Here is a 24046-nt window from a genome sequence, read left to right on the forward strand (position 1 = left end):
TTTTGTTTGGGGGGTTTTTTTGTTTTGTTTGGGGGGTTTTTTTGTTTTGTTTGGGGGGTTTTTTTGTTTTGTTTGGGGGGTTTTTTTGTTTTGTTTGGGGGGTTTTTTTGTTTTGTTTGGGGGGTTTTTTTGTTTTGTTTGGGGGGTTTTTTTGTTTTGTTTGGGGGGTTTTTTTGTTTTGTTTGGGGGGTTTTTTTGTTTTGTTTGGGGGGTTTTTTTGTTTTGTTTGGGGGGTTTTTTTGTTTTGTTTGGGGGGTTTTTTTGTTTGGAGTTTTGTTTTTTTTTTTGAGAGGGAGGGAGCCAGGAAGGAAAGAGGGGTGCACCTTTCCAAGCATGCCTAGTGCAATTTGGCAGCACAGACAGTCAACGCATTGTACTGGCCTTGAAACAACAGGCAAAGAGAACCACAGCTCTAAATGGCAGAAAGCTGAGGATTTAAGGGACTCTTGGAGTGTGATGGCATTTTTGCAGGGAGATAAAGATGCAGGCTCCTGTAGAGCACCATCAACCTGCACTTCTGATGGGAAGCATGAATTAGAGGGTGTGAATCACTTTTCTACTGACACATACCCAATGAACAATCAAAACATTTCATAGAAAACATGAGCCTGAAAATCTAAAGATCTTCTTGTGTGCCTGCCGTGAGTAATAATCCGTACAGTTAGCAGATACATGCTTCCTGCTCACACATACCTCATGCAGTCCTCATGGCTATTGCAGTCTCTAAATCTAAGTCTCCTGCACTAAATAACCATAATTACTTCCCTCAGAGATAACAGGCAGCTCAAAAGCACCAAAGCTTTTGTTGCTGGAACTTTGCCACAGGTGCCATAAAAGAACTGCACACAATGCATTACTTATGAATGCCAACATTCCTTTATCTGTTCTGGTGTATTTATTTTTGTACTTGGAGCAATAGCTCCAAGGAAGAGATGATTAATTCTAGGTTATAGTGAAGGACTGATTATGATATACAAGCCAACTCTGTAGTAGTGAAACTAGCCCCAAAACCTGTTTATTGAAAATGGTATTTAATAATGCATTTAGCTCCCTGCTATCTCATCAGTTCCAAACAGGTTTTAGAAAGGTATATCTCTTAATTTTTTCCCCTTCTGACCAATGCTGCTCTTGTACCAACATAATCACAGTCCTCATCAATACTTTCAGTGAAGCAGCAGAAGCAAGCACCTCTCCCCTCCTGTTGTTTTGCTGTCTGTACTGCTCACATATCTTTCACAGTTAAGCAACTCATTACTGCAAACTTTGAGGGACTTATTCCTGCAAACTTTTTCTGACAGTTAGAATGCAGCAAGGCTTGCAGTAGTGTTTGGTGTGACTGATCTGAGCCACAAGAGCTGAAGCATTGAATAGCAAGCAGTGATCCCAGGAAGACAAAGCAGCCTTGACACTTCAAGGCTGGACTTCAATATTTCCCATTGGGACTCTGAGGAGCTTTTAGTCTTGGGCTTGATTGGTTGCCTAGCACAGATGGTTTTCCACCTTCCTCAGAATTATCTGGTTCCAGATGCTCTCTTGCTTGCTAAGGATCCAGACTATGCTTAATGCATCATGCAAAATAGTTTCCATAATGATCACCTTTTAGTTTTAAAGGCACACAATGAGATAATGATTTGGAATCAAACCCACAACACTTCTCTTAGACTGTCCCCTCACTGTTACAAGTTGGCAGCTCTGGGAACAATTTGACAGGAAAGAGATTGGCCAAGGGATCCATGTGTTATGGCAGCTCATGTGTGACCACAGGAACAGGAATACACCAATTCAAGCCAGCAGGGAGATTGCTGTGGGTTTGTCCCCCACTGCCCTGGAAGGCAGGCAAAGCAAAGCAGAGGTGACTGATTCACTGTCACATTACCTGGCTCTCAGTCATCCAGTCACAACTCTGAGTCACTGCTGCTGAGCCTTCATCTACCAAAAACAAGAGATACAAGATGTGAAAGGGGTGTAATTTGAGGGTCTCATTTTCATGTGGCCTAATACAGTAGATTTCAGAAGCAGGTTTAATTAGAACAGTAAAATCAATTTAGGAGAAGCTGTAAACTGTTTGAGCACTGCAGTCAATTGAACAAAGTTCTATGTATTTTTTTAACAATATAAAGGTTTTGAAAAAAAGAGAGAGAAACAACCTCCAGACCTGAAAGTTGACAGTGAATAGTTAAAATCAATTAGCTGGGGTGGCTCCTCTCTTTAAAATGTTATAGGTCCAGAAATGGAGATGGCCAGTGCCTTTGAGGAATGTAAAATATGCCACAGGATTAAAATGTGATGCCAAAATTTCCTTTCCCACATGTTTTTTCCTCCTCAGCAGCTAATACATACTGCTCATTTTATTTACTATTGTACACAGAGGATTAGTTCTGTGTACAATAGTACACAGTTCTGCATTTGATTGTCCCATTTGGTGTAAAGATAATAGATTTATATTTCATTATATCTTGGCTATCTGGCTCTACAGAGAGTAGTTTTGCTAAATTCTATTGCATCTACAGTTTAATGGCTTTAATAATTTTTTTTTTAAAAAGCAAGCTAAGTAGTCTTATTTACTTTTTTTTTAAGAGCAAGAACTAGAACCAAACCTCCTCCTCCTGGCACCAACTTAACACAGCTAATCCAACCCTTTTTTTGTATTTTCAGCCTTTTAGAAATCAGCACCTATTCCAGCTTCTTTCCTTCTTAAAACAAGTGAAAAGAATGTTGGCATATGGCTGAATAAAGACAACCACTACAGTAAGGACTTCCTTCCTGTGCCCAGGGAAATCTTACTGGCAAATTTGGATCACTGAAGAATCTCTTCACAGAAAGAGACTGAAGCTTTAGCAAAAGTGTGGTGACTACAGCCAGCAGAACACTATTCTGCAACAGAAAATGGATCCAATTTGGGGTCAATACAATTTCAAGAAGTTTTCAAATGTCCACAATACTTGCATCTTTTTCAAGCTCTTTCCTGGAGATTGCTATTAGGCCTCACACTCAGTGTAAACCTACCCACCTCCCCTCGTACAAATTGCTTAGTTCACAACTCACCCAACCTCATTTGGCTAAAAAAGAACATAAAAAGCATTTGCCTTCCATTAGGCACAGCAAAATCACCAGCCCTGCAGTCAGCTAATGCACTGATGGGCCAGGAAGGTGATAGAGATTATAAAAGACAGACAACATTACCAAGCCAGATACAATGAATATAAGTATACAGGATCTAAGAAAGACAAAATCCCAGGAAAATAGACATTTCATATAAATTCTTTAGTGATACCATGAAAGATACTGAGAAATTGCAGCACCTCTAAAAATTATTAGCATCATGTAGGTAGCATTGTTTTACTCTTACAGTAGCAAGCACACCATTTAAATAATATTTGTCATTTATACAATGCCACAGCACAAGTGCTGCTATTCAATTCACAGAAAGATATAGTGCAGAAACAACTTTTTCCTTCACTTCAATATTGTCTACATAATGTCAAACATTTCCTACTGTCCCCATTGAGCAGCAAATACACACAAAAAGCCTCACATCCTAAGTTGAGTGTGACTCTGTAAATATCACTTGGAATTTTTTTCATAGTATTCAAGCCATGAAGACTGATCACACTCCATTTCTTTTAAATTATTTCTACAAAGCACCTTTTCTTTTTTTAAGAAGTAATGAAAAAATAACATATTTATGCCCCACTGCAGCACGCTATCCAACTTAATGTCTACTTATTGTGAAGATCCAGGTGCCTCTGAACCTAACGTTAAGAAAAAAAATAATCTGACACTTTTTTAAAATGTGTCAGTTCTCAAGCAATTGCATGTGTATCAAACTCCATTTCTATTACATAACTAGAAAGCAAGTAGTTAATAAACCTTTCCACATAGACCTGGATATTACCTTTGAAAGGATAAGCAACTACAAGAAACATCCCATACTTGGCTTTCAGGAGTGTCTAAATATCTGTGACCATAATTTTGAAGCCACAACATTTAAAAAAAGAACTAAACCCCCCCAACTTTTATCCATATGAAGACAGAGTGTACAAAAGTTTCTCACCGTGCCTGGATTTCAGAGGGTTTCACAAGCAAGTGGTCAAATGCCAGGCACAACCTCTCAGAAGGTTTCTCTGCCCTCACCTGGGATACAAAGCTTCCTCTGAAAATGAGTCCCTTCAAGTGCGCTTCATTACTCACTTCACTGCAAGACCACTGCATTGACAAGATATTCCAAACATTCTATGGAAATGAACTGTTTCATCACTAAACATTTTCTGGACACGACTTTGCAGAGGAGAGGTTGCTCGCTTATTGAGGATACAGAGTCTAAAGCATTCCTGTGATAGCTGAGGAGCTGCACTGTGTTGTAGGAGTGCTGCACTGGCAAATACCAGCCAGCCAAGGGGCTCACCTCAGAAAATACTTGCAGTGATTTTCTGAAATGCCAGATTTGAAAGAGGACCATAACAATGAGTACATATGGCCTGAGGCTCACTTTATCTGAAGTCCTGTTTCAGCAAGGGCCATTGATGTTCTGTCATATTCAAGGCACGGTCATAACATTATCTGCAGCAGTGGGGGACTTTTTTATAAGCAGTTTTAGTGCTCACTGACAGGGTACCTCAGCTGAAGTGCAGTTCCACTGCACAGCTCAGTGGGCACAGATACTCTCATCACCTCCATGTATTGCTTGTGCTTAAGCAGCAAAGAGTTCCTCAGGTCCATTATTTGTCACAACCATGTGCCTCTTCTGAGAAGAGTCCTCTGGGAAGGCAGCTTGTGGCTTTAAGAGCAAGGAAGTGCATTATCTCACTCTGAAAAGGTGGGCCTGTGGATATGCTTCTGCTTTTGTTTCCAGCCACCTGGGAATATTAGAAAGTTATTTTGCCTGCAAACAGATCTGACTAATATTCCAGCCAGCCTCTGCCTTTAAGCTGTTGTTTGCTGCTTATTGGATAACATAGCAGGATGACACCTGGCAGAGCATTGAGTGCTTTCACCAGTCTTCAGGATTCCTTCCCTCTTTCCAAAAGCACCAAAGCTTAATGTTACCAGTATTCCTCCTATTCCTTTCCAAGTACTCCTACTGCTTTGCCGAGAGATGAAATATCCTGATGAACTCATTCTCATCTCCACTTATGGACAATAAAAGCTTTTTTTAAGCATTTAGTCAGAAGTCTACCACAAGGATTACAATGTACACTGCCAACACCAGTAGAATAATAGAGTTTAAAAAAAAAGCAACCAGAAGTAAGAAATTCTTTTATTGCAGACAATAGCAGAGACAGCTCAAGCCTGCAACCACAATTTTCCCCCAATCACAATTACTTCAATGATTTCACCTCAGCCTATCTCTCTGCCCTTCCCACTGTCACTCAGTAAGAATGACGTGCACTTGCAGAACTAAAACCAATCTCAAGTAGCAAACCTAAGCATTTACCTGCCTCTTGTTTTATACAATTTGCAGGACTGAAACAAAAGAGCAGCTCTCGTTTAGTCTGGTCGTCTCAAACACAATTTTAACTGGAAGTTTTACAGGACACCTAAAAGGTCCCCTCTCACACCTTGGAGAGATGAAACAGCTGCAAAAGTACAGATATGACTAGTGAAAGTTCATAGACCACAGAGCTGAATAGACTGAGATACCTCTTTTTTCTGAAACAAAACTATAATAGAAACAAAACATTTATTCTCACATCTTTGGAAAGCAGCATCAACCTTCTCTACAGAAATTAAAAAACAGTAAGGATTTCTTTTTATTCAAGATATCTTCTCTTTCAGCTAGCTAAGACCTCTGGAGAAACATTAGATGAATAAATCATTATCCAATAGAAAGCCTGCTTATGGAAATTAGATAACTTTATAGAAACTTTTATGACAGCAGATTTGCACTTCAACAGAAGCATCCTGACTTTGATTTATTTAGGTAAGCTGTATTTATTAGTTTCTTGTGTTTGTCATTTAAATGAAACAACAGTTTTAGCCACTTAAACTCTTTCTGAGGGAGGGTTTTCAGAAGCCCTTGACATAAGCCTACTTTTCTTTTGCTGTACCAAATATAAACTTTACTCTAATGTGTAAGAGTAGTTGAATATGGCTAAAAATATCAAAGAGTGTGTGACTGGCCATAAATCAATTAAAATCCATCTAATTATAGAGCTCTCAAAATAAAAATTTAACAGTTCAGTAAGTATTGTTAAGAGACTGTTTTAAGTGTGAATGGCAAAATGATTGCTTAATGAACATCTATTTTAAAATGTTGTCAATAACTTGATAAAATGCTATCCATAAAATTGTTACCATGAAGACTACAGGTGACTAAAAAGTGGAGTGGTAAACAACGAAGCATCACAAAGAGACTGCAGTCAGGCAGCCTCTGACCCATGAGTGACAGGGGACAGGGGCACAACTCAACACAGAGACACAAGGAGGGCAGGGATGAAGTTTAACATGAGAACAAAACATGGACAAAGTGGGTTTTTTCATGCCTCACCCCTGGCTTTGCAGCCCTTAATCTGACACTAAAGAGGAGAAGAGCAGGATGGAAAGGAGCAAAGTTTACCATCAAGGCTACTGATCTACTGTGCAGTGCTGTCCCCAAGTCCACTGGAATATCAAGCTGTCACTGATCCCAAGAGGATGTAATCAAATGGAGACAGAGAGAACAGATGGCATCACAATCTCCATCATGTTTTGCCAAACTTTAATCACTGTATGAAACTCGCATCCCTGCTACCAACTTTTTTCACATCTTCCTCCCTTTAGTTCCCTCTTTGCCTGCTTTCAAAAGGCTCTACACCCAAGATTGTATCTTTTGAAATACTGCTGTAGACCTATGACCAAAACCACAGATATAACAAATCTTTAAATACCTCAGATGGTGATACAGGTTTCCAACGTCTTGAAGTTTCTGATAACAGCAACTATTCGTGCCTATCTTTCTTCAGCAGTGAAGGTGCAGCTAAGGGCAGAATTTTCATAGCCAATTTACATGTATCAGACATTCAAAAATTGAAAACTGAGCACAGACTGTGACAGCTTGAAAGAGCTACACACTCTAAAGCAAAGAAACACTGAGATGTAAAGAAGCATTTCCATTTTGTACTTGTCTACAGAAAAAGTCTTCTTGGAATGCTGCATATAGTTCTGATGCACAGCTTTTAATAAGAATGTGGAAGAATTGAAAATATTTATAAAGCAACAAAACCATAATAATTACTTAAGATTTTGAATGGAAAATCTCCAAATGTTGTTTATCCTAGAGGTGTGGCTAGGGGAAGGTTTCATCATGGTGCAACAGGAATCTTCAGGGACAGCAGAATCTGATGGCAGAGAAAGCTCTTCAGTGTCATAATGAAAGAGAGAACAAGGCTGCAATACCTGAACCTGAAGACAGGCATATTCAGATAAGAAGTAAGAGATACATTTGTTATGGTAAGGTTCATTAATAGGTTACCCAGAATTCTCCATCTCTGCACACTTTGAAATCATACTTGAATAGGTTTAAACACAGCACCTGGTCTAATTCAAACAAAGGTATTGGATTGAAAACCAGCATGCAGGAGAGGTCAGGGCTCACAAAATAATCACTGTAGTAATTTACAGCCTTAATTTATACAAATCTGTGGCTTATTTCTCACCTTAATTCTGAGACATGGTCAGAAGAGTTACAAACTAAATTAGCTCTTTTACATTCAGTCACATGGCCATATGTCCCTATGCTTTCCATGCCAAAAATGCAGTCATTTGCCTAAAAATCTGATTTCTAACTGTACATGCAAGCTAAATTACCCTGCTTGCTGTGTGTGCTCCTTCTAATTAACATCACAGAACATAAATTATACCTATAAGAAAGGAGCATATATCAAGTCAAAAGAAAACAAGGGTAAAATTAAAACAGGGACATAACAGCGTATTGTAAAGACCATTCTTCATTAACCTGGGGAAAAAAAAAAAAGGGCCAAAATAACTGAGAGACACAGTTTTCCATAATATTTTGAGACATATAAAAGTTTGCCTTAATATCCTATTTTGTAGTGAAGACTTGTGGGGTCTTTGGCATTAAAAAAAAAAAAAATCTTGTGAAAGAGATGAATAATGGAATACGAAAATACATCCAGTGATTGTTACTCTAGACTCTGCCTACAGATTTGCATCACAATTTTAGAAAAGATTGTAAAAGGAATATCAACCATGATTTTTCTAGTTTCTTTTTCAACTCCCAGCACTGTACTTGTTCTGAACACCACAGAGTGAAATAAATTAGGCTTCCCTCCACACCCACTCACAGTGAATTGCAGCCTTTTCTTTGTCTACATGCAGACAAGGTCAACATAGACTAAGATCCACTTCAAACCTGTACAGCCCAAAACCAGGTGAAAGAACCCAAAATGACAAAAGATGCAGATGTATTTAGCCATTTTCAGGTTCATAAGAACTGAAGGTAAATTTAAAGGTTAAAAAGGCTGAATTAAGTCACTGTTTTGGACCTCAAAACCTAAACCATGCTGGAAACCTACTGAGCCAGGGAAAGGATGAATACAGACAAAGCCAGGAACTGGGAATCTGAACACATATTTCAAAGGCTACCTTGTGGCTTTAGCAAGCCATCAGCATTCTGGTTTATGCTGTCACCCCCACAGCATTCTGCATCCTTCTATTGGTACTTTCAATTTAGCAAGCTAAAGCAGAACTCAAAAAACCACATTATAACAAATTATCCTGGTGAGACAAGCATTTATATAAGCACAGCTTCCAAGTATGGATGAAGTTAAATTAAATGTAACGCTGATACAATTCTCTGTGTGAGACAATCTGTTTGTGACTCAAGTTCCTTTGCATTGAGGCAGTTCTGGGGCATTTTGATGTTACTACTGGAACATGACAAAACAGTATTTTATCTATTATCCCACACATGGCAGAACCTTGATATCTGCAGGAACAGTTTGCATCCCGTGCTTTTCCAACTCTTTGCAATCTGCCTTTTTGTGTTCATTAGTGGAACACTTACCTTTCAGTCAGGCATCTTCCTAATACAAAGATTTAACAATAAACATAAGCCTCACTGAATTCACTTGGAACAGTGAAAAAGCAAGGAAAAAATACAAACATTTCCAACACTCAAAATCCAGCAGCATGTCCAAAACTGTAACAAAGTGGTTCCTCTTCAAAAATTGACTTCTCCTATGACTTTAGCTCATGTAAGTCACAAAGCAGTACCTTGTTTGAGCTGATGTCAGTCAGCCTCTGGTTGACTCATCCATACGCAGCTTTCTTCCCACCTACAAAAAAAAAAAAAAAAACCAACAACAACAACAAAAAGACAATTCTTTAAAACCATTTCCCCCATGGCCTGTCAGAAATATGCTTAGCTAACATTAGGAACCACAGTAACTTCCCCTTCCCCCCCCCCCCCCCATAGCCTTTGCACTGTTGAGAACACCAATATCTATACTTTAAAAGCCTGCAAATAAAGCAAGAGTGAAAGAAACCTGGAAAAAGTTTCCTGGTGAACAATCTGAGGAAAGGGAAAGTTTAAAAAGTGCTTCTAAAATAATGCAAGCATGCATTGCCATTCCTTTCCTGTCCAGAAGGATTTAGGGATATACTAAAACACCAGCCAGAGAAGCAGAACTTTTTATTTAGGCACAGCATTTTAATTGTGTTAACAAAACCAGGCAGATGTATAGTCTGAAACAAATTTTTGTACTATAGGGTATCAGAAGCTCTTTAAAAATTAATCTGTTCTCTTCTGAAATAGCTGCTATCCCAAAAGGTCAGTAACTAACTGCATATTATTGTCACTACTAACTTTAATGAAACCAGATTTTCTCTAAGTAGCACCGATAAGCACTAATTGGCTCAATCTACAGAGATAAGAGCAAAATGCACCTCATCTTAACTTTGCAGTGGGGCAACACATTGATTATTCCAAAAGTTCACCTCTTTTCCAAACTTACAAAAGCAAGTAACTGAAGCCAGAGTCTCTAAACAAGATGAAATGTCTAAACACACACAGTGAAAAACAAAGAATAGAAAATGTTGAAGATGAATTGTGCTCCTGATGTGATTATAATTGTAGTTTGCAGAGAGAAGCAACAGACTAGATCAGTTCTTTCCTTCCTTTCCCTACTTCTTCTCTAGCCTTTCTTAAATACCAAATAATCTAGAAGAAAAGGCCTAAAACTTCAATTTAGAAAGCTCTGTAAGACTTTTTCGCATCTGTTTTGGTCAAATCCTTCAGAAGGTTACATCTGCATTATGCTCTCCTCAGTCTTATGAGCTAATTACAGATGTCTTACTCCTGCCATGGCTGTTCAATGTGGAACATTGCTACTACAGAATATCCAGATTTCACCTCCAGCTGAGTAATAGATGCTGTGATTAGGAGAAGATGGGCCTGAGAAGCGAGTAACCGGAGTAGAGTGACCCTAACAAAGAAAACAGAAATTCTGCTTGTCCTGACTGGCTGCTTTGAGGTCTCTGACTGATCCAACAAAACTGGAGACATACAGTTTTGGAAAAGGAGACAAAACCTCCCACTAACTCAGTATAATCTGGTTAGAAAACAAAGACCACAGAGAAGAACATTATCCTCTGCCTTATGGTGGGTGCTGCTGCTGCTGCTGAAGTCCCTGAGAAATGGGGCCTTCCAGCAATGCTAATGCTCTTCTGTGAAAGCCAGGCAGAATCGATTTTTCAGTTGATCTAGAATTCAAAAATTTGCCCAGTGTGGTGAAAAAAAAGAAAATCATACTTCTCTGCAGCATTTTTCTGAGGAGCAGACAGCTCTATCACAGCAATGTCTTCAAGCAAGCAGGCAGGAAAAGCTGAATTCCCAATCAGTATGTTCACACAAATCAGTTCTGAAATTCAGCTCCTACTGACAGAGCCAAAGGACACAAGACATTCACTGCATGAACAGAGAATAAATAACTACTTGGACCATCAGCAAGAAGCCACAGAAATAAAAACTAGCCTTCTGTAAGTGAGATCTTCACAAACCAGTAACAGCCAGTACCACAGAACAGTTTCGGCAAATGCAGCTGAGAGAAGGGAGTGTCAATCCTCACAAGCAGGAGTAAAATTTTCGCTATGGCCTTTTTTGTAAAAGTTTTCAAGCATCTTGCATTGCTCTCGTCCACCTGCAACTATTGCTGAAATTAATTTTCTGCTTTGGAAAGACTACCATGGGACCAAACTTCGCTTGTTACACCTGAAGTGAAGGTGATACACCTGAATACTTTTAAATTCCTGTATTCCTTGTGGAGATTTCTATCCTTTTCTCATAAATTTCCTGACAAGCCCAGAGACCTGCCAACACACTATTTTATGCTCTGGCACAGCTAATAATTGTAGAGCAGCTTTAGAACACGTAATACATTTTTCTGCCACTGGAATTCTGTTCTTACAGAATAGAGACACAGCTTCATTTTTTTTTTCATTTGAGCAAACAGGTTCAGACATCTTTGAACCAGCAGCAACCTCAACTCTCAAATTCTAGAAGAGAATGAGCTTGCAACAGGCAGATTCTTTGAAATGAGCTGATTGCATTACTATTTTTATTGGCAAAACAAGATTAGTAGATAGAGGCCATTAGCAGATTTAAAAGATGTGGCTTTTAGAGATTCAAAACTGTGTTGCATAAATTTCCTGTCAATTAACTCTTATCCTGTTGGAGGTGAGATCTACCCTACAAAATACAAGACAGCTTAGTTGTGCAAACAAAAGATAATATTAAATGATGAATGACTGAGGTTTGGAGGCATCATTGCTAGTCCTATTTAATACTTTTAATAATGATCAGGAAGATAGTAAACAGCATGGTAATGAAAACTCCAGATTAGAGGGATTAGAAACATGAGCAGAAATTGCCAACAAAATGAAATTTGGAAAGTCATAGGCTAAAACATCTGGAGCAAAATAATCCAAAAAGCTGGTCTGCACATCTTCTGTATTAAGGAAAGCTGGAACTTGATAACATCATAAAAATATATGTGTTTATATATGTATGTATTCCTGTAGAGAGACAGATAGGTTCATAATGTGTGTGTTTATATAGATATATGGACCATATACAGGCAGAAATCCTCTGATTAGAAGAAAACTCATGGGACTATCAGAAAACTACTGTTTCCTGATAGAAAAACACGACCACTTTCAAAAAAATAATTTTGAACTTTTCCAAAACTGATTTTGTCCCTTGACAAAAAATTATTTAACATTTAGTTTGCCTTTAATATCAAAGGAAAGTAACACTGTGCTATCAGTTTCATAATACAAACTAAACTTCATTCCTGAGTTTATGCCACATGGTCCAGTTTGTGTCAGTTAAGTTTCCAGGCTCAAGCAGCTATGTGGTTATTAGTCAGTTAATTTTTAGGAATATAACTAGAAAAATAGCTATGATTATGAGTTCAGAGGAAAACAATGAAAAGGATAAAAACCCCACAGCTGTTTGCTAGATTAAAAGAAGCTGGACACATTTATGACAACTACAGGATAACCTCAAAGGGAGGACCAGCTTTTGGCTGTATTAAGGGACTCCCAGCACCAGAAAATCATAAAACAACTATTTCCCAAGTCTAATTAAAGCACAGAGAAATTAAAAAAAAAAAAAAATCTATTTCAATGTTTGATATTCTTGACTAAAAAAATACTGTCCCAAGTGAAGCTACAACATTTCCAAGCATGAGTCAGCCAACACAGAGTGAATGTTTAAGCCAGGATGTCTGCCACTAGCACTTTAGCTGATTGATTTCATAGCTCTGTCCATTATTAAATGAATTCTTGCAAAGGCATTCATCTACTTATTGACTCCCATCTCCTTAATAAAATAATATTTGTCTGCCTAGTGAAATGTCTTGGCTCTTCGGTACTTAAAATACACATTAGTCCCATTAGCACTCTAAAGTAAAACCTAATTTATTCCTAAATGCAAAGACAGAAATAGACATACTAGAGTCATAAATAGCCTAAGAAGGATCTAAGATAAACACAGAGCAGTTTCAAGTATTGCATATATACAGAGACACCAACATAAAACTTGCACTGCCTCCAGCATCTGAGTACAAGCAGCTTTTTCTCTCCCCATCCCTGCAGTAGTTCTGGAAGCTCAATTTTAATAGTTTTACACTTCCTGCTTTTTTATTCACCTATTATAAGCACAACTGAAAAGGTGAAGGGAGTCAGAAACAGGAATCCTGTAAGTTAGTGCAGACTCCAACTCATTGACACACTGGCATGGTGATAAAAACAGAAGCAAAGTAATTTAACTCCATGGCCTAAGCAAAGGCATACTAAAAGCTCACAAATAAAACACAGAAAAGCAAATTTGAAACAAGAACTGTTATCCACATCTGTCAGGTTTTGCAGTCAAAGCAACACAGAGGTCACACAGCTTTTCAGAGAAGAGTCCATCCAAAAAAAAAAAAAAAAGCCAAATCACATGGACTCATCTTTACATATTGAAACAAAGCATTGCTTATACCCAGCCAATTGCCCTTCCTTCTGAAATGTGGCTCTGCACCTGACTACAGGGACATGCTCCAATTCACCTCCGGGGAGCTCAGACTGACATCAAGGGTGTTGGTCTAGCTCGGGAGTCAAGTCACTCAGCACCAGTCCCTGCAGTGCCGAGCATCCTGAATTCTCACCCTTAATTCCCCCTCACTGTTTTAGTTATTTGCCATGAGCTCATGATTAATCAAGGAAGAGTAGTAAGTTCCATAGGACAAGACCTCCTGCTGCCCTAGAACAACTGCAGGCAGACTCTTCATGTGCCTAAAGGCACATGTGGGAAAAAGTTAATATCTCGGGAGATAAAATACAGAATTCTGTTTCAAACAGCATTTTATGCCAAAGAAAAGAGCACAACAAGGGATTTCTGTACTTGTAAATGACATGATTTAAACTGACAAAACAAAAATATTAAAGAGAAGCAACACTAACTCAAGAAACAAAACTATCTGTAAGCAGTATTCAGGGAACAAACCCCTGAATCCCTGTTCAGATGAGGGTCACTTGAATTATTGTGGCATGAAAGCACAACTCCTGTAAGAGTTTGGGGGGGAAAAAAAACAAAATCAGAAAAAACAATCATAGAAACCTGATGTTTTTAGTGTATTACAGAACCTGTGAGTGCAATGCTGGATTCAGAAAGGAAATCCAGCTCTGAGTTGTATATGCTGGCAACACAAGACAAATCTGAAATAGTGAAAGGCTGGCCAAGAGAGGCTGCTCAGGCTCAGATAATCAGCAGTAAACAGATACTCCCACCATATTGTAAAAGTCTTTTCAATAGAGGGAAGAAAACCCAAAAACCCCCAACATTGAGACTGTAGAGATTGTAATTCAGATTATAAAAAACAGCATTTATCAGGAACGTCAGTAACACCAGTGATAATCATCTGTATTCTCTTTTCTTCTGCTATTTCTGTTGCTAGCTTATCAGTACAGCTTCAACTACAGTGCCAAATCTTTTAGATGCTCTGGCTTTTGTCATCTAGTGCTCACCAACTACTGGACCTGAGGTTCCTAAACGGTCTCAGCTCAAGTCCTTGGAAAAATCCAGGCCAGGAACCAAGCAATAAAATCACAGTGGGAGATAAACTTCTGGAAACCCAAAGGTGACACTCAAAGATTTCCAGAGAAACCAAATTAAAGTTCCATTTTCTGTGGCTTAGTGGATTTTCATCTCCTGAACAAAAAGTTATAGGTAAAAAAATATTTACTTTTCATGCAGGTTCTGTGGTAAGTGCATTGCAAAGGGACCCAAGTCCATGCCCTATGTATGTTGCAGTTCAAAACACATGAAGTTGTGCATTGCAGTTTGCACAATTCCTAGATGTATCTTTTATCCTACTTTAAATCCCTTCCATGTTCAATAGCAAATCAAGGGCACAGCATTGTCCTGTCCCTTCATAAGCCCAGTCCTTTTAAGACAAAAAGGGAAGTGAATATGTGTCAAAGCCACATAGCTTCTCACCTACAGCCAAGTGATTTATTTCCTCAAGAAAAATAGAGCAGACAGGAAAGGATGATCTATTGCCGTGTGCTCCTGCAAGCTGTTCCAGCAGTGCCCCAAGCAGCACTGACCTGTACTTGGTCACACCAGGTTTGTTATCCCTGCCCTCAGATATGAGCTACATCTCCATAAAGAGTATTCCTGGGATACAGGAGGCCCTCTGACACAGAGGGGAGAGGAAGTGCACCTGCTGTTCCTGCCCATCTGCAGGGCAGAGAACTGGACCAGCTAAACCCCACCACTGAAATAAAGCTGGCATTGCAGTACAATGAGGAAAGCTTTTGACCCCAGATACACCAAGCATGGGAGGAACATTGTCTCCTTGCTTTCCAGCAGCAGAGAGCATATTAGGCTTGAATCTTACCCAAAAATTTGAAAGTAGTCTCTGAATTGTACAAAATCACTCTAAAAGTGTTTAAGAGGACCAGATGAGATGTGATGACACATCTAACATCTGAACACAAGATATTTGCTTACTTTTAAGAGTCAACCTAATTCATGTGTCAGTTGTCCCTGTAAAATTGCCCCCATCCCATAAAAGATGAGGTTGCACAGAAAACATCCACACATTAAGATCTTTGTCCCTTGAAATAATTCACACGTGGCTATCCAAATTCTTCAACGAGACCAGTCAAAAAAAAGTATCTCACTTTTCCCAGAAATTCCTGCAGTGATAGGTGGGGTGTTCCCTCCCACTCCCTCAAGTTTCACTGTATGAGAACTAATATAAAAACTAAACTGAAGAGAGCTAGTGGGAGGATAAGTTGTGGCAATAACAGGCAGGTGCACATCATCTCCAGCAAGCTCAGCACAAACAGCTTGATCAAGGCTGCTCACCAACCCATTGATACTCTGTCAAAACAGGTATCTGCACCCCAATAACAAGGCAAAGGCTTTTATGAATGAGATCTATCTGTAAGACCCTGCACAGAGGCCCTGATGTAGCTCTTCTCTGCACAGAGATTTATGAGAGCAGATTTGTGACTATTGATTTACTGTAACCTTTTGATCCTGGGCTGTGATCCCACTAGCTCTCAGAAAGGCAGGAGTGAGGCCCTGCTGCCAACTGCGTGTGGGCTTTAAGCAATCTCTCTCTGGTGCAGGCCAGTGCATCAGGATGACACAACAGATGGAGATGTCTCAAGCCCTGTGCTGAGCAAAGAAGTGGAAGATGTTGCCATGGAGTAGATTTGCAGAGAGAAGTGAAAGCCATTGATACCTGTAGTCTCTATGCACTTTGGGAAAAGAGCTCTGTCCTACTCAAATTCCAGAACAGAAGTTCTGCCCAAAAACCCCCATCCATTTCAGTACAAGTTTCCTGCTTATTGCTCTATCCTGTTGTGTTGTAGGACAAAGCTGAATAGCTATTATGACTCAGGTTCATAAATCTCTGGCCATAATTACACAGAATTACTAGGCATGAGGACTACAGCAGATTGGGGTGAGGAGTGGGAAAAAGTCTAAGCTAAACTGTAGAAGCTTTTTTGGGGACACTCCATTTAGTAACTTGAAAAGTAAGTAGATATCAAGCTGTGTTGAGAACTAATACTTGGTTACCTAATTTGGAAGAGGGCTGTAACCCTTCCCCTGCAAGGAAAGCAAGTGTTCTACTATGAGGTGACTAGAAGTCCTTCAGAGACGTCCTGCTTGAATCATGCAGCAGCAGATGACACATTTAACCAAAAACTCACTGAAGTCATCTCATCATTCCTTCAAAAAATTCAGACCTCTGTCTGCTAAGTGACTCAGCACTTTTTCAGAATGAAAGAGGTTGTAGGAAGTTACCTGCAATCAATTCTCCAGGAACATCCACTTACGAGACACTCACCAGCTTTCTGTGACAAGAAAAACTTAACCTTGAGCAGCACATGTTTCATTTGTGACATGAGAACTATAGAAGCATTTCTGGTTTGCCACAAGAAGGAAGCAGTTCTGACAGACATTCATCCTTATACAGATGAGGCTTTCAGCTACCTGACAAAACATCCAGAAGTTGACCGAGTTCAGCTCATTGAATTTTACCCACAGCCTTGCACATATTCAAGTATGACTGGTTATCACTGTTTGTTCCACTTCCATTCTTCCCTTCATTGAGTATCAGGCACCAGGCTGTTGTAAGACAACATACAGCTGGTACTTTATACACAGGGACACATTCTCACAAGTGTAAATTGGCATAGCAGTCTCATTTGAGAGCCTAATGAATGGAGGCAAGCTGGAGGGCTGGCCTAGAACCCCCAAAGTAATTGAAATACAGGAGAGTTCTTGGAAATTAAAGGTTTCTAGAGAAAATAAAGCATTTTCTTACATACTAGAACTCAGTCCTTTATTCCCTGGGATTTAGCACCTCCTCAACTCACCTTCTTTTTAATGTTTATAGGTACCCTCTCAGCTACAGTGAGCACTATCAATAAAGCAGGGGTAAACTACAGAGCAGCAAAAAGTCAGGGAGGTTGCATCTGAATGTCTTGCAGTTCCATCTGCTGCAACACTAAATCGATCAAAAGAAATGGATTTTCTGTGTTCTGTGGGATTTGGCTATTGTTCATCCTTTATCTGTAAGCCATTATTAACTACCAATTGACCCACATTAATATTTTCTGAGGTTTTTTTCTGATTTTTAAGAAGAGTGTCTGTGTTTTCCCCATTCTCTTAATCCAGCACCCCCCAGGTTTCCATGAACTCTTAGAAAGGCCCATAAGAAAATAAAGCAGAAGGGGAAAAAATAGATGATACTGAGATTGATTAGGCCAATGAGTTCCACAGACTTCTCCCTGCCTGGGCAGAGAAAAATGGTATAATACCAGGATCTCAACAACTCTGGGTCACAAGGATGGGCCTGGAACAGCTGAAGGTAAAAAATATGAGGAGTGTCTATTGGATAGGCACAGTGGCCTATGGATTTCTCTAAGTATCACTGTCAGAAAAACATGCTGTAGGAATCAGCTACAAATCTCTAGTCCAAGACTGGAAAACCAGGCACTTAATCATCAGCAAAACCAAGTGTCCCAGCTAAGAAAGCACATGCATTCCTGTGCAAGTTGTTCCTTGCATCTTTCTGCCAACCCTGCTAATTACCAGCTGAGAGCAGACCATGCCAGTGGGGGATGTACAGCAATTACCAGAGGTTGGGCTCCTCTCAGTTTCTTATCACCAAGGTCTCTGCCTTTCTTCCTTTATTTCACCCTACCTAACTACCCTGCTCTAATTTATAGCTTTGCAGTAGCAACACTGTAGTTAAAACAGAAATGGCACTTCCACTCTAAACCTCTATTTTATTCCTTTTATTTGAGTTCATTACTTCAGTTACCATAAAAAAGCGCTTTCTGGCAATCTCTGTCATCCGCCTCCTCCTCAGCAAGAAATATTTGTCATTCCCCAAGGACAGCAAAGGGCTGATCCTGTGCTCTGTCTCCTTCATAGCCTGCAGATTTGTCTTCAGTGACAGCTTCTGGAGGTAAAACCCCACAAGGATAGTGCCACACTGTCTGCCTAGGAGAGAATTTGAGTTTTCAAAGAATGTAAAAGAACATGCTCTTGCCCTATATACATGGAAGAAGGAAAGAGGAAGGGCTTTGACCTCTGCCCTGACAGCAATTTACTTCTCTGCTTCTATTTTGAGGTTTCTTTGATCCCCAGAGGACCTGTCTGCAAATTTTACAAGAGATATGCATCAAAAGTCAGTATGTATGACAGTTACATGAGAAGTCACAGAGCCAACAATCTTGGACTGCACTTGCTGTGCAGGCTCCTCAGAGGGCAACAGGGCACCCTCAGTCACAGCACCAAAGAAATCAAAACAAGGCTGAGAGCTGCAAGTTCCTCAAGTCCCTTCATTGATTTGATTAAAGAGCACTGAAGGACAGAGGCAAGGCAGAGCAAGCTTTATTTCTATAAAACCCCATGGTCTGTCAAGAGGCTTATGGGACCAATAAAGCAAGGGCTGTTTGAAACATCACAAAGGATAATTGCCCCACCACGAGTTGAGGTGATGGGAATTTGTCAATTTTATTAACAGGCTTTATTTTTCATAAGCATTAAATCCTATTTCATAGCTTCCCCAGTATCATTTTAGATACCAAACCCACATTTTCTTATTAACCTAAGACTTCCAAAAGTGAGCAGAAGCTTACTTTGAGCCAACAATCCATAAAATTATTCTGCACATTTGTGTGCATGCAGACATACGTGAAATACTGCAAACTATCCTGTCCAGTGGAGAAAGAAATTGTTGCACAGACAAATTTCAAATTAGAAATAAATAATTTAAAAAGAGGTGGAAAATGCCAGCTCTTCAAATATTTCCCAAAGTTTTTAGGGGGTTTTGGGGTTTTTTTTGATGATATGAAGTAAGAATGGGTGTAAATCTTGGGGTCAAACCCTAGTGGTGAATACAAGGCATTCAGCCAGTGGTGACACCACTACCTAGTATGTAAAACAGTTATTTCCTTTTCCAGGCTGCATTTCACATTCAGCCTGTAGGACTAAAAAACTTTCTGCTTCTCAGTGTTAGCTGATTATCTCCCTGACAGATTCTGAATTATCCTCTGACGCATCTGGTAATGGCCATTCTGTGGGATAGAATGCAAGATTATATGGGCTGTTGGGAAAATGAAGCAATTGTAAAGAAGCAGAAGTACCATGAAAGCTTTTTGGTAGGGCTTGGCTCACACATGCTTTTTCAGAGTGCAAGGGAAAAACAACAACAGCATGTTCTACCAATTATTTCTGCCCATTTCTCCACTTACTTTGATTTTCATTTATGACAATTTAAAATCTCGTTGTTATACAACTGGCTTGAGAGGATAAAAATGGGTCAGATAAGAGGATTTTAAAATTTGCTGACTACTGCATCCATTCAGTGAGTGCTGTGCATAAAATGGATATACCATGTAAAAATCAATAAAAATTACAACATAATGGGGATGCCCATTAACAACTTAAATTGTAGACTATGCTTTGCAACTCTTAACAGATATCGTTGGGGCACCTTTTTCTTCTTGTTCTTGGGATTTTGAAGGGCAAAAGTAAACATGAATGCAATTATGTAAATCTCAGATTTTGCAATCAGAGCTTCCCAGACCGCCCTTTGTCCATCCCATATGATGGAGCCTCTGGCACCTCCAAATTAAAAGGAAACACTGCTTTTCTTCAGCTTCAGCAGGGTGTACAAAGCCGCTTTAATCAACTCTGTGTCTTTTGGCTATAAGAATGGAAGTGGGACATTGATCTTCCTATCTTCCTCAGCAGAGGAAATAATCTTTCCATGGGGACTTGATTAAAACACATTTCAATCACAGAAAGTTCTGTGGAGTTGAAGAAATATTTCAGAGTGTATTTTTAGGATCTTTTGTAAAAATAACCTTCTCTTTCAACTACATTAAAAAAAAAAATCCAAACCCAAACCACTTCTTCCTACTACACCCCAAGGAAAGTTTCTGAGATGTGTAGCTTGGGTGAGACACAAGAGAAGCAGCAGCTGCCTGTCCTTATGGTAGCTGTGACATTGCAGTGACAGGAACATTCTGGCAGCCCAGAATCTTCTGCAGTTCAAAGGTCTCTGGGTTTTGTTCTAAAACAGGTTTTAACAACTGGAAGAAAGAGGCAGTCTCAAACTCTTAAAAACCTGCAGAAAAACATCCATCAAGGCAAAAAGGGGGAAAAAAAAAAAAAAATATCACACTTACAATTCTTAGGGAAACTACCACAAAATGTCCCTAATTCTAGTGAGAATCTATTACTTCTGCTATTAGAGTGGCTCAGTCAGACTAGTTTATTGCTGATAGAAGCAGAACACGACAGCAAAAGCAGAGTAGAGAAGGAAAAACACTTCTGACTGGATTCACTGCTAGTGGTATCTCTGCCAGGTAAGAATCAGCATAAAACAGTCTAATTTACTGAATGTAATTGGCCTGCAATGAATGATTTTTCCATGGCAGACTTCAGCTCCAGCATAGTATTAAGGTTCTCATACCCTTGAGTGTCTGAACTGGATCTTCACTAGAAAGCAAAATACTAGTTTACCTCTGCTGCAAGATACTGGGAAGGGATCAGAAGTAAAGAAACAACATGGAAAATGAAGAAAGGAAAATTAGGAAGAATTCTATCTGTATCCTGAAATAACAAAGACCTAATAAATATCTATGAAAGGAACCCAATAGCCAACCTGAAACCTGCGACATCCGAAGAGTCAAAGGTCCTTAACATAAAAGGGAAACCCACTGTGGGCAAACATTAGGTTGCAAACTCAGCAGCACCAGGCAGTTAAGGTGTTTAACAAGCCCTCCTGGAGCAGAGATGGCATTGCAGCTACAGGCAGGAACCTTATGTATCATGTCAGTCCTGCAGCTGTGCTGCCCAGAAATTTTATTAACTGTTTTCTTAACAGAGACTTTAATGTTCTCCTGGGATACACCACATTTATAGACAAGTTCCTCCTGCTTCAGATTTGGCTTGACCTGCTCATATTTACAAGCTCCTTTTATTCCCCTCTCTGCACTGCAGCCCACTGTTTCTAAATTACCAAGGTAACAAGATTCTTTAATATTCACAGTTTTGTTCCACCAGTTGTTACAGTCTGCTTTTCACTCCTGCTGTCAGTCTCTTGGCCTTCTTACTAGCACTCCTATTTCCATCTTCTCTCCGGTACCAAGTATTTTTTTTTATAAATATCAAACAGGAAAAAAAGCAAGAAAAATTACATCATCCACCCAGCAGAAGTCTCTAATGATTTATAGTGTTAATACAAGAGTCCCAGGTGTGTAGCTAAGAGTATTTTTTCATAAGAGATTCTCTATCCAGCTTCAAAGGCAGAGGGAGCAACTCCCACATTGCTTGATCGCTGAAGAAACCAGACCCCAACGTGATAACATTGCTGTCCTCCAGTCTCCTGAATAACAAGTCTCACAGGTAACTGCAGCCCAACAAAATCCCTCACTGCCCAGTCAAAGATCTGCTGAAACAGCACCAGGCAAGGAGAACTGGCTCCAGACCAAATTATCACCAAAACCTCCATAGGGATCCACCAATTCGGACTACTGCCACATGGTTGAATATTGCATTAGTAAAGATGGGAAAGAAGAAAGAAAACCCACCCAAACCCACTAGAAAAGTCATGCTTTGGATCTAGTAAACAATGGTGTTCCAAGTGACTTAGGCATACAGGGCAACGGGGCTGTCACCCTGTGGCCCAAGGTAGTCCTTCCATGACTTTGGGTGGGAGCAAAGGAGGGAAGGAAGTTTTTCCTCAGAGAAGAGACCTCAGACACTTGTAAGGAAACAATCCTGCAGGACTGGAAGAACATCTCAGCTTAGTACTGGTTTTGTTCATGTAATTGCAACAAAGTCTGGGAGATCCCCTGATGAGCACTGCTATCAGAGCTTACAAAGGAGCTTTCCATGAAGGGGAGAAAAAAAAAAAAAAAAGGAAGAATTCCTTCTCTGAAACCAAACACCCTTTTCTGATCCTTTGATCAGAGGCCACACACTTCTCATTTGAAACCCCTAGTAAAACAACACCAAATATCAAGAAAATAATAGAAAAAAGGTATCTACAGCTTTTCACTGAATATAAAGTTAAAATTAAATCATTCTAGCCCTTTCCCTTCCTTGCCAATACCATTTATAATGCTAATGTGTCCCTATTTCCTGACTGACTTCTTTAAGGAGGAAAAAACAAGGAATGTACACATTCAAGTAATAGGATGTCTTTGTCAGTTCATTCAAAATCTGCATTTCTATTAAACAGCCAGGCCTTTTCCTTCATGCCACTGAAATGCCTGATTTTACTCAAACTGCTACTGTCTGCACTCAAATAAGTGATAATTCTCTTCCCTTTCAAGAGCTGTGCCTAGTGGCTCACAAGGGACTTGATTACGTGGCAAAAGCAGTGGTGTGACAATATTATAATGTATGCCAGGTCGCTATTCAAAACCTTGCAGATAATTCCCCCATCATTTCCACGTTCCTACAGAAGCATGCTATAATCTTTCTCCTCCTACATAAAGCTATAAAACAAGAAAAGATTACAGTAATCTTTTTCTTCCCATGTCACACAAACAGTGTAATCTCCTGGCTGTGTCAGAAGAAAATTTTTATCTGTAAACACCAAATCAAACTTGAGAACGAGTTGGTGCAGCCGTCATTGTATTGGTAAATGCTTATGTAAGCAACTGTCCTGGGTTGCAGTGTATTCCATTACCCTCCTCATGAGCTGTTGAAATCAGGAGGGGCAGTGTTTCCTTGCCTCCTCCCCCCAGACTATCTTGCTGTTAATGGCCCATCATTGTCCTGCCGCCTGACTCAGAGATAACTCCCTCCGGACTATCTTCTGTTAATGAGCCTAATCAACACTTGGCCTCATGACTCATTACCCCATTGTGAGATGCTCCACCCAGAGGGAGGAACCAAGCATTCCATCGTGGATATAATCTGAGACTCTGAACACCAGAGACAGCCCTTTCCACTGGATTTCCAGAGGACAGGAGCTACACAGCCACCACTGGACCTGAGGAAGAGCAGACCCTTTTTTCTACAGGATCACCACTTCAGGAGGACTGCACCCACCATTCTACCAGACTGCTACAACAGGGACTCAGGTTGTATCTTGACTCTGTCAGTTTGAACCAGTGTTCTCTTTTTTTTTTTTTTTCCCTTTTCTTTAATTTCCCCATTAAATTGTTATTCTGACTTGGTGCCTCCCACTGGTTTGTTTTCAAACTAGTACAGCAACTTGTATATATTTAAGCACATTGATGGAAGACTGAAGTTCTAGGCTGCAATTCAACCTTTGGTTTGTTGCATTTATCAGCGACACAGAAGAACACTCCCTTCTTATGGAATTTAGGAATTCATTAAGTCTGGTACACCGCTGCCTGACACACCTGGGCATCTGCGCAGTTCTCAACTTGAGAGGTGTCTGAGCATTTGAATTCTTTCAGAGCCCCTTGTGGAGATATTTAAATGACCTGAATGTACCAAAGCAAACAGCAAATCAAGTAAATGGGGCAAGAGGAGGCTGCCCAGCAC

The 24046-nt window shown here is 39.8% G+C and overlaps 1 long non-coding RNA gene across 1 annotated transcript in view; it reads right to left on the bottom strand.

Moving 5' to 3' along the window:
- Positions 1-9392, bottom strand: part of LOC121667252 — a 228203-nt gene extending 218811 nt beyond the window's left edge. Inside the window, exon 1 of the long non-coding RNA XR_006016986.1 lies at positions 9214-9392. This is a non-coding gene — a long non-coding RNA (uncharacterized LOC121667252). The remainder of the gene's footprint in view (positions 1-9213) is intronic.
- Between the last annotated feature and the right edge of the window lie 14654 nt (positions 9393-24046).

This window comes from Corvus kubaryi, unplaced genomic scaffold (assembly GCF_017639235.1).
Source record: "Corvus kubaryi isolate FWS band 111438036 unplaced genomic scaffold, C.kubaryi_AGA036_p1.0 37357, whole genome shotgun sequence".
In the NCBI taxonomy this organism is placed as follows: domain Eukaryota; kingdom Metazoa; phylum Chordata; class Aves; order Passeriformes; family Corvidae; genus Corvus; species Corvus kubaryi.